Source organism: Euleptes europaea, chromosome 4 (genome assembly GCF_029931775.1).
Source record: "Euleptes europaea isolate rEulEur1 chromosome 4, rEulEur1.hap1, whole genome shotgun sequence".
In the NCBI taxonomy this organism is placed as follows: Eukaryota; Metazoa; Chordata; class Lepidosauria; order Squamata; family Sphaerodactylidae; genus Euleptes; species Euleptes europaea.
In genome coordinates, this window is record NC_079315.1 from 45,284,212 (window position 1) to 45,296,586 (window position 12,375).

At 42.3% G+C, this 12,375-nt stretch overlaps 1 protein-coding gene across 1 annotated transcript in view; it reads right to left on the minus strand.

Moving 5' to 3' along the window:
* The window catches only part of LOC130476260 (E3 ubiquitin-protein ligase UHRF2-like), a 105,081-nt gene that overhangs the window by 61,644 nt on the left and 31,062 nt on the right, over positions 1-12,375 (minus strand). The window lies entirely within an intron of this gene.

Sequence of the window (12,375 nt, forward strand, 5' to 3'; positions counted from 1 at the left end):
CACAGTCTTCAGTTCCATCACCCCCACCCCAGGCAAGCTCTACGTAGGGCTCGGCTGGGGCGGGGAGGGAATGAATATTGCACTGCCCGGCCATGAGACAGCACAATCTTCAGTTCCCACCCCCACTCCAGTCAAGCTCCACATGGAGCTCGGCTGGGGCGGGGAAGGAACGAAGATCGCGCTGCCTCCCAGCGGGGAGACAAGCACAATCTTCCGTTTCTGGGAAGCCTAGAAAGGGATGGCAGAAGGTAGCTGGTTGGGCTCGCGGGCCAGATTAGCCCCAGAAAGCCCAGAAAGGAGGGAGGGGGAGGGGGCTGGCTGCCTTGCGGGCCGGAGGGAAGCCCTCCGGGGGCCGCTTTCAGCCCACGGGCCACATGTTTGATACCCCTGCTCTAGAATAAGCAACCATCATCAAGACATCTCTGAAAAGAGACCTTGTAGTTTGCACCCAGTTTTATATAGTGACAGGTGGTACTTCAGGAACTAATAAAATTGATGTTAGTGCAGCAGGTAAGTTTGTGGAAGACAATACAGCAGAATAACTGAGAGAATAAAAGGCTTTTCAGAAAAAGAAGGGTTTCACACAAATTAAACAATTTTAGGAATTTAAAAGGAATTTTTACCTTCCCAGTGAAAATAACATGCTTGGTGACTCAACAGTGGAAGATTCAAGTAGCGTATATTTAAGACTGTACAACAGGATGCATGACAAGTTGAAGCAACATAAGGAGAAAAGATGCTAGGTATATTTACTTAATTTACATCCCGCCTTTCTCCCCAATGGGGACCTAAGGCAGGTTATGTTATTCTCCTCTCCTCCATTTTATCTATACAACAACTCTGTGAGGCAGGTTAGGCTAAGAGAAAATGAAACTGATTATCTGGAACAAAGCATAGTTGGTGAGGATTAGGGGCTCACACGGAGTTTGCCAGAGCTGGAATATGGTGGACCTGAAGATATGTGGGTCTGGATGATATGGTTGCCCTAGAGACAGCCAAGATTATAATCTAGTTCTCAGATTTATTGCTGCTATTACCACTACCATTTTTCTCTTCTGCTACTCTTTTCTAGCTGCTTCTTGGCTATTGCTCTGTACTTTGTCGAAGCCTTGGAAGTCCAGGGAGAATATTCTGTTTGTTTAAAAGCAAGGCTATCAATTGATAAACTGACCTCAGCACTACTGAACACAAGAAGAAACTTACAGGAAATTTGAAATTCTGTGTTTGAAGTCTAGTAGTAGTACTATAAAATAAATCACATAAGAGGGCAGGTATTTACTATTAAACTAAGTTATATGAACACATGTAGACATTTTTGTACAATTTGAAATATTTAGTCAGGGACTGGTGGGTAGAGAGAAAGGATACCCAGTTATATAGTAACAGGTCAAGAGTCACAAGCAATGAGGAGGGCCAATGGATTTTACAGAGTGTAAAAGGTAAAGGTCCCCTGTGCGAACACTGGGTCATTCCTGACCCATGGGGTAACATCACATCCCGATGTTTACTAGGCAGACTTTGTTTATGGGGTGGTTTGCCAGTGCCTTCCCCAGTCATCTTCCATTTACCCCCAGCTAGCTGGGTACTCATTTTACTGACCTCGGAAGGATGGAAGGCTGAGTCAACCTTGAGCGGCTACCTGAAACCAATTTCTGTTGGGATTGAACTCAGGTCGTGAGCAGAGCTTGGACTGCAGTACTGCAGCTTACCACTCTGCGCCAAGGGGCTCTTATGTGTAGCCACACTAATTTCCGTCATATCCTCCTTACTGTTCCTTTTAGAAACAAATCTTGTATATTTCCCATGAATTGTTCAATCTGAAGGCTTGGATATCACTGAATATTCATTACAAACCCATACTGCAATACAAGTTTGTAGTTATGAAGATTTTCAAAATATCTACATATAGTTTTCAGTGTTTCTGCCTACCTCTTGGAATTGTTTAATACTCCTCTTCTAAATACAGGATTTAAACCTTGAACCATAGCAGTGCACTACAGCACTCAAAATTAAGCACTGCAGTAAATTAAACAATGCAAAGATAAGAACAAAGGCGATTCTCATTCCATCTGCACCAAAGACAAACCATTTTCACCAAAACCTGAGCACCAACAATGAAGCCCACACATTATCTTCTCAATCCTAATATTCCAGTTGTGAGTGTCATCCCAACAAGTTTCAGTAATGCCTATTAGGCATTATAAAGAGACAAATTTAAAGCCTAGTATGATGACAATAACTGGAGATGAGAACAATAAAGATTTGCAGGGAGTGGCAAGTAAGCGAGGGGGAAAATAACTCGCAAGTACAGAAACAAAAACCTCGGGGCACATAAACCATGGACTTCGATGTCTCTACACTAATGCGCAGAGTATGGGAAACAAACAGGAGGAACTCGAAGCCCTAATACAGGAAGGGGATTTTGACCTAATTGGCATTACTGAAACTTGGCGGGATGACACACACGATTGGAATATTAAGATTGAAGGGTACAACTTGTTTAAAAAGGATTGACAGATAAGGAAGGGGGAGGAGTAGCATTATATGTCAAGGATGTGAATACTTGTGAAGAAATAAATGAATCTGAGCATGGAAGTTCAGTCGAGAGTCTATGGGTAAAAATAAAAGGAGTAAGAAATAATAGTGATATTATGGTGGGGATCTGTTATCGACCACCAAACCATGCAGAGGACTTGGATGAGACTCTCCTAGACCAGATTACAAAGTTCTCAAAGAGACAGGACATTGTGGTCATGGAAGATTTCAACTACCCGGATATCTGTTGGAAGTCCAACTCTGCTAAAAATGCAAGGTCCAATAAATTCCTGACTTGTCTTACTGACAACTTCCTATTCCAGAAAGTGGACAGGGAAACAAGGTTTGCTATCTTGGACTTGATTCTCAGCAACAGGGAAGACCTGGTTGATGAGTTTAAAGTAGTGGACATACTGGTTGGTAGTGACCATGCAATTTTGCAATTTAGTCTTGGGGAAAGGAAAAGCTATATGTAGTCAGACATATAGGTTGGACTTTAGGAAAGCAAATTTTAACAAACTGAAACTTACGCTGGGTAGAATCCCATGGTCAGAAATACTTAAGGAGAAGGAGTTCAAGAGGGGAGGGAGTTTCTTAAAAACGAAATACTGAAGGCACAATCACAAACTATTGTTTTTTCTCACTGTCGATCCTATTCATTCTATGTGTATTTGCACTTAAGATTTCAGTGTAGTCGGGTTGGACTTTAGAAAAGATAATTTTAACAAACAAACTTATGCTGGGTAGAATCCCATGGTCAGAAATACTTAAGGAGAAGGGAATTCAAGAAGGGTGGGAGTTTCTTAAAAATGAAATACTGAAGGCGCAATCACAAACGATTCCTATGAGAAGGAAAAATGGGAAGAGCCTAAAGAGGCCAGGGTGGCTCCCGAAACAGCTGTTTAAGGATCTGAGAAAGAAAAAAGATTAATTTAGGAAGTGGAAAGAGGGCCTTATAACCAAGGATGAATATAAACAAATAACCAGTGCTTATAGGGAGAGTGTTAGGAAAGCTAAAGTTCAGTATGAGTAAGAGGGTGGGGGAATGAGCCGCCACTGCTGCTGTCGGGGCCTGGAAGTCTCCCGGTCGGGAGTCGACCCAGGTGCTGAGAACTCACGGGCAAACTCCTTTCTCTGTTGTGCGCCTTCTATTTAGACTGCAACAACAGAGGAACAGGAAAACCCGGGAATGTAGCGAAAGGGGGAGGGTTGAACATGTGTGTGGGCGAAGCACGTGCATTTTGACCTCACTGATTCGCTACTTTCCCTGGAGAATAGAGCGACAAAGTGGCCATGCATTAATGGCTATGATAAGTCCATTACGGGGAGAGGAAAGTGAATTTTTAACATGTGATGAAGAGAGGGCAGAACTGCTCATTTCCTACTTTCCCTCAGTCTTCTCTTGCGAGGGAAGGTTTGTATCAGTGTTTGTCTCTTGTGGCCCTTTCTTGCATGCCCAGGATAGTGCTGATCGCCATTTGAGGTCAGGAAGCAATTTTCGTCCAGGCCAGATTGGCCAGGGATCCTGGAGGTTGTTTGTTTGTTTGTTTGTTTTTTGCCATCTTGGACTAGATGACCCTGGTGGTGCCTTCCAACTCGATGATTCCTATTCTATTCGTATATTGTCCTTGTGAAGCATTATAAACCTAGCAAAACATTAAAGAAATAGTTACATGGATATGAATACCAAGTTTAATTATCCTACCTGATTAATCTGACCGAATAATGGATGCAATTCAAATGACATTGAAAACTATGACAAATTTCTCACTGACTTTAACAGTTTGTGATTACTGCTGATTATATTACATTTGAAACTGTAACTAAGTTTCTAGAAAAATGTGTTACAAGGTACCAAGATTATTTTATTAGAAAAGTGTACCTAATGAAAGAATGAAGTCTTAATATATGTAGATGAAACTAAAACAGCAAAATTAAAAAAAAATACTACACCATAGAGGTTCTGTAAAAACTTAATCCTGCTAAACCTGCTAATTTTAAATATTAATGCTAACAGCAGAACTCTCATGTGATCTTCCATCTCTATAGAAACCTTTCTTAGCAACTGGTTACCCATCAAGAAAGACTCCAGTTTTCCTTGACCACAGACTCTATTTGAACATTCCTAGAATATGATGCAAACAAAAAATGTTAACCCTACATAAGCTTGCAACAAATCTATCCTGAAATTAAGTATTTTTAGAAAATACTTCCATTTATTCCCACCCTCTTCTAATTAGAAACTAAAGATAAGACCATTTTTATCCATTTACTGGATCTAAAACAGAAACTGGTAGTACATAATAACTGTTCCAGAATCATAGAACCATAGAGTTGGAAGGGACTACCAGGGTCATCTAGTCCAACCCTCTGCACAATGCAGGAAATTCACAATTACCTCCCCCACACACACGCCCCAGTGACCCATACTCCATGCCCAGAAGATGGCCAAAATGTCCTCCCTCTCATGATCTTCCTAAGGCCGTAGAATCAGCATTGCTGACAGATGGCCATCTAGCCTCTGCTTAAAAACCTCCAGGGAAGGAGAGCTTACCACCTCCTAAGGAAGCCTGTTCCACTGAGGAACCACTCTAACTGTTAGAAAATTCTTCCTAATGTCTAGACGGAAACTCTTTTGATTTAATTTCAACCCGTTGGTTCTGGTACGACCTTCTGGGGCAACAGAAAACAATTCAGCACCATCCTCTATATGACAGCCCTTCAAGTACTTGAAGATGGTTATCATATCCCCGCTCAGTCTTTTCCTCTTTAGGCTAAACATACCCAGCTCCTTCAACCTTTCCTCATAGGACTTGGTCTCCAGATCCCTCACCATCTTTGTTGCCCTCCTCTGGAAACACTCCAGCTTGTCTACATCTTGCTTAAATTGCAGTGCCCAAAACTGAACACAATACTCTAGGTGAGGTCTAACTAGAGCAGAGTAAAGTGATACCATCACTTCGCATGATCTGGACACTATACTTCTGTTGATACAGCCCAAAATCGCATTTGCCTTTTTAGCTACAGCATCACACTGCTGACACATGGTCCATGTTTGGTCTACTAAGACCCCAAGTTCCTTTTCGCACATATTACTGCTGAGACAAGTCTTCCCCATCCTATATTTAAGCATTTGATTTTTCCTACCTAAATGTAGAACTTTACATTTATCTTTGCTGAAGTGCATTTTATTAGTTTTAGCCGTTTTCCAGCCTGTCAAGATCATCCTGCATCTTGACTCTGTCTTCTACTGTATTTGCTACCCCACTCAATTTAGTATCATCTGCAAATTTAATAAGCATCCCCTCTATTCCTTCATCCTAATCACTTATAAAGATGTTGAACAATACAGGGCCCAGCACGGATCCCTGAGGCACTTCTTATCACTCCTTTCCAAGAGGATGAGGAACCATTAACAAGCACACTTTGAGTGTGATCTGTCAACCAGTTACAGATCCACCGAACAGTAAGAGAATCCATACTATATTTTCCCATCATGTACAAGAATATCATGTAAAACCTTATCAGAAGCCTTACTAAAGTCATGATAAACTAGGTCCACAGCATTTCCCTGATCCACCAAGGTAGTAACTCTCTCAAAAAAGGAGATAAGGTCATTCTGACATGACTTGCTCTTGAGAAACCCTGCTGGCTCTTAGTAATCACAGCCATCCTTTCTCAATGCTCAAGGACTGACTGTTGATTATTTGTTCAAAAACCTTTCCAGGTATAAATATAAAGCTGATGCATCAGTAGTTACCAGAATCCTCCCTTTCCCTCTTTTTAAAGATGGGGACATTTGTCTGACTCCCATCTTCTTGCACCTCACCTGTTCTACAAGAATTCTCAAAAATAATGGACAGAGGCTCTGAAATTACATCAGCAAGTTCCTTTAGTATCCTTGGATGCAATTCATCTGCAAATGAGGACTTAATTTAATTTAAAGAAATTAGGTGCTTATGTACCACCCCTTTGCCTATCCTAGGCTGCAACTCCCTTCCCTCATCATGTGTTCTCATTTTGCCAGGTTCAGCACCATTTTCCTTCCAAGAGAAGACTGAGGAAAAATAGGAATTGAGATCTGCCCTCTCTTCATCACTTGTTAAAAATCCACTTTCCTCTCCCCGCAATGGGCCTCCCACTTCCTTGTTCTTTTTCTTACTTGTGTTTAAAGAAAAAGAACAAAGAAGTGTTTAGCATCTTTAGCTTTAGCTTTTGTTAAATTTAAACTTGTTTAAATTTAAATTTTGTTAAATTTAAACTTGTTTAAACAAATTTAAACTTGTTGTGTTTAGCATCTTTAGCTTTTCTAGCACTCTCCCTACAAGCACTGGTTATTTGTAGGTTATTCATCCTTGGTTATAAGGCCCTTTTTCCGCTTCCTAAATTAATCTTTTTTATTTCTCAAATATTTAAACAGCTATACATGGAGCCACCTTGGCCTCTTTAGGCTCCTCCCATTTTCCCTTTTCATTGGAATCGTTTGTGATTGCGCCTTCAATATCTTGCTTTTAAGAAACTCCCACCCTTCTTGAACTCCCTTCTCAAGCATTTCTGACCATGGGATTCTACCCAGCATATTTATTTATTTTTTCGTACTTCTACTCCGCCCTCCCCCGGGCTAGAACTTTTGATAAGTTTAAGTTTGTTAAAATTGCCTTTTCTAAAGCCCAGCCTGACTACACTGAAATTTTAAGTGCAAATACACACAGAATGAATAGGACCAACAGTGAGAAAAAAGATAATTTCATTCCGACTTTAAGTCTGGGTGGAGTAAAATGACCTCATCAACTCAGAATAGAATGCACTAGCACAGTAACTCCAATGTTCCTTTCTCACTCTGATAAAGAGGGCATCATAGGATGCCATGTCCAAGACCAGTTTACCCAGGGCAGGGAGGGAAATGCTGACCAATTAATCTGCTTGTCACTGAGGGATGGAGCCTAATGAGGTCTTTGAAGAACTGCTTCCCAAAAGATTGGGTCAACAGCAAGTGTCTCTGGATGAAAGGGTGGTAAACTGAACTGGCAAGCTGAACTGGCAAGCTAGATGGACTGTTGAGTGTGCCAAGCTTAAAGAATGTAATCTACAGTTGGGAGTGATATGGATCCCATCTTGGTGTTGAAGCATGGATTTGAAAGCACTGCCTCTAACAGAACCAAACTAGCAAATTGTCTCCTAGCATTCAGAAGTATCTCCCCTCAGGGCATCGAATGAAATGGTCCGGAAGTATCATCCAGGCCATTAAGTCTGGTCCATCAGAGTTTGGGTGAAGGATCCTGCTGTGTTGTGGGACAGGAGATCCAGAATCATGAGTACAGAATCTGCATTTGGACAGTTATGGTAAACCAAGGTTTCCTACACCAGCAAGAAATTATCAGGATGTAATTCATAAATTCCCTACCTCCCGGATGACTTTGGGGATGAGAGGAATAGAAACTGGCATCCTGTTTTTACTAGGTAAGAATGGCACTTCTAGTTGACATGCAGATCCAAGGAACACAGAAGGCAACCAACAGTTTAGACATTTTGGACAAAGGGGAAATGAGACAAAGCCTATTATCTATGCATGAAAAGATGGTTATCCGTGATCAAATACATAATGCAAACCACTTTCAGGGATTTGGTGAAGACATTTAGGGTGGCAAGTAGGTCAAAGAACAATGCCTTGCACTAGTAGAGAGCATCTCCCAAAGAAAAATGGCTGATTTGTTACCTCAATGTGCAGCAGCAGCAAAAAAAGGCCAAATTCATGTTGCAGATTATTAGGAAAGGTGCTGCAAATCAAACAGCCAATGTTGCACTGTCCCTGAATAGCTGTATGTAGCAGGTAACCATATCTTTAAAAAGATATTGTTGAGCTGGAAAAAGTACAGAAGAGGACAACCAAAATGATTACTTGGTTGGACCACCTTTCTTATGAGGAAAGGCCTTTTCAGTTTAGAAAAAAGGCAGCTAGAAGTAGACATGATAGAGGTTTATTAAATTATGCATACTGTAGAGAAAGTAGACAGAGAGAACTATTTATCCCTCTCCCACAACACTAGAACTTAACTGGGCATCCAATTAAGTTGATGGGCAATAGATTCAGGATGAAGAGAGAAAGTATTTCTTTCCTCAATGAGGAATTAAAGTGTGGGACTAACTGCCTGTGGATGTTGTGATGACCACTGGCATTGATAGCTTTAAAAGAGAATCAGACAGGCTGATTTCACACCAAGGATTTTCTGTTTCAGCCTCCTGACTCACGCAGCTTTTTGTCCTGTATCCACAGGATATTGTCTTGTATTTATGTACCAATCGAGAACAGTTCACTCCTTCAAAAATAAAAAGCCAACAAACAAAATACGTTTTATTTTAAACCTGTTAAAATCTATCACCACACTGTATATTGTATTTGAACCAGAAACTGTGTTTGAGTGAAATGGAACGCCCCCTTCTCTCCAGATTATATTGGTGAACTACCCTTTAGATGTTTGTAAATCCCTCCTCTCCTAGTCCCACATTATAGCCACAAATAAAACTTTCCAAAAAATTGGTTCAGGATAAAACTATGGTGCAATTTAAACAGAATGACTGTTACAATGCAACCATTCCTGTACAATATTCCAGGAGCGTTTTTGAAGATATGTCAGATCTGGGTTTAAATTTCTACCTAGTCATGATTCTCACTCTTCCTTGTAATGAGAGAGATGGCTTGTTTATTGCCAAATAATTACATATTTTTTAAAAAGAAATACTGTTCCAGAACAGTGTAATTGCACTACTGCTTTACTCTATTAATAGACCTTTTGAAAGAGGCCTATTACCGTATATACTCGCGTATAAGCCGAGTTTTTCAGCCCAAAAAAAGGGCTGAAAAAGCCGAACTCGGCTTATACGCGGGTCAATACGGTAGAGGAGGGAGAAAGGAGGGAGGGGGGAACTTACCGCTGTCACCGTTGCCATCGCCACCAGGCCCGCGCACCTTTCCCCGGCCGGCAGCGGCTTGGGGGGGCCTCCTGCAGGCGCAGGAAGGCCGCGCCGCCGCCTGGCCCGCGCGGCTTCCTCCGGCCAGCAGCGGCCTGGGGGAACCTCCTGCAGGCGCAAGAAGGCCGCACCGCCGCCGATTCGCCGCCTCTCCCGGTGAGTAGGGGGTTCAGGGGCTCTTCCCCCTCCCCCCCTTGGATGGCACTGGGGTCAGGGTGGGTCAGGAGGGCCCGGGAGGCCGGCGGGGACGAGATCATCCCTGCGCTCTAAAATGGCGGCTGCCATTTTAGAGCGCAGCATTACCGGTAAAGGGAATTTCTTATTGACCCTTGGCTTATACGTGGGTCAATAAGAAATTCCCTTTTCTGGCCTCAAATTTGGGGGGGGTCGGCTTATACTCGGGTCGGCTTATACCCAAGTATATACGGTATATATATTACTGTCAATCATGGACATCTAAATTTGTGATTTGTCAGGGTTCCCTAAATAATAACACTGTATTAACATCTCACATTTATGTAGTTAAACTTTTAAAGACCAGATCATTGTTCCGGTAAGTAGATCAACAAGAACAGACCCCTACACCCTCAGATGTCAACACTGGACACTCCCTATCTACTGCAAGAACTAGAGTCTGTTCTGTGGTTGTGGCTTTACAATATTAGCAGAGTCACATATTGACATTAAATATTTTACTTAAGAACATAAGAAAAGCCATGCTGGATCAGACCAGGGTCCATCAAGTCCAGCAGTCTGTTTACACAGTGGCCAACCAAGTGCCTCTAGAAAGCCCACAAGCAAGACAATTGCAGCAGCATTATCCTGCCTGTGTTAGAACATAAGAGAAGCCATGCTGGATCAGACCAATGTCCATCAAGTCCAGCAGTCTATTCACACAGTGGCCAACCAGGTGCCTCTAGGAAGCCCACAAACAAGACAATTGCAGCAGCACCATCCTGCCTGTGTTTCACAGCACCTAATATATTTCGCATGCTCCTCTGATCCTGCAGAGAATAGGTACGCATCATGACTAGTATCCATTTTTACTAATAGCCATGAATACTCCTCTCTTACATGAACATGTCCGCTCCCCTCTGAAAGCCTTCCAAGTTGGCAGCCATCACCACATCCTGGGGCAGGGAGTTCCAAAATGTAACTATACATTATGTAAAGAAATATTTCATTTTATCAGTTTTGAATCTCTCACCCTCCAGCTTCAGCAGATGACCCCGCTTTCCAGTATTATGAGAAGGAGAAAAGCTTCTCCCTGTTTCCACTTGCTCACATTGAATCTCATTTGCCATTTTAATGCCCATTCTTCCAATTTGTAGCGATCCTTTTGGAGCTCTTCACAGTCTCCTTGGCTTGACTGGAGCATACATTTATCCAGTCTATAATAAGGTAGTTAAAGTCTCCCATTATTACTACTTCATCACCTTTACATGCTTCCCAGATTTCATTCTCCATCTCAAGAGCATCCTGGGCCTTTTGGTCAGGGGGCCGATATAACGTCCCCAGTACTAAATTACCTTTGGGGCCCGGAATCGTCACCCAAAGCACCAAATATAATATGCATGCTCCTTTGATACTGGAGAGAACAGGTATGTATCATGACTAGTATCCATTTTGATTAGTAGCCATGGATAGCTCTATCCTCCATGAACATGTCCACTCCCCTCTTAAAACCTTCCAAGTTGGCAGCCATCATCACATCCTGGCGCAAGGAGTTCCACAATTTAACTATGAGCTATGTGAAGAAATACTTCTGTTTGTCTGTTCTGAGTCTCTCAAACTCTGCTTCAGCACATGACCCCGCATTCTAGTATTGTGAGAGAGGGAGAAAAGCTTCTCCCTGTTCATTCTCTCCACACCATGCATAATTTTATAGACCTCTATTATGTCTCCCCTTACCTGCCTTTTTTCTCAGCTAAACAGCCCTAAGAGTTTTGACCACTCCTCATAGGACAGTTGCTCTAGCCACCTGACCATTTTGGTTGCTCTTTTCTGCACCTTTTCAAGCTCTGCAATATCCTTTTTTAGGTGTGGGGACCAGAACTGTACACAGTATTCCAAGTGGGGTCTCACTATAGATTTGTACAAGGGTGATATGATAGCGGCAGTTTTCTCTGTTCCTTGACTAATTATAGCCAGCATGGATTTTGCGTTTTCACTGCAGCCGCACATTGGGTTGACATTTTCATCACGCTATCCACTACCACCCCAAGATCCCATTGTCTGGCTGGTGCCATATCAATAAACATTTACACCCCAAGATCCCTTTCTTGGGCTTTCGCTGCCATCACAGATCCCATCAGTGTATATGTGAAGCTGGGTTTTGTTTTGTTTTTTGCTCCAATATGCATCACTTTACACTTGCTCACATTGAATCTCATTTGCCATTTTAATGCCCATTCCCTCCAGTTTGGAGAGATCTTTTGGAGCTCTTCACAATCTGATTTTGTTTTAACCACCCTAAATAATTTGGTGTCATTTGCAAACTTGGCCACCTCGGTGTTCATCCCCAGCTCCAGGTCACTGATAAACAGGTTGAAAAGCACCGGTTCCAACACAGATCCCTGAGGGACCCCACTGCTCACATCCCTCCATTGTGAGAACTGACCATTGATTCCTACTCTCTGCTTCCTATTTTTTAGCCAGCTCTCAATCCATAAGAGGACTTGTCCTCTTATCCCATGACTATGAAGTTTGCTTAGCATTTGGGGGGGGGGGACTATATCACATCAGTATTAAATTAAGAGAATCATTCTCCTCTGAAGCTTTGCCTAGAACATTGACAGAAGCATAACAGGGGCCCAAAGCAGATATCATAAATCAGTTAAAAGGAACCAGCAACTTAAAAGCTCCAAGGCC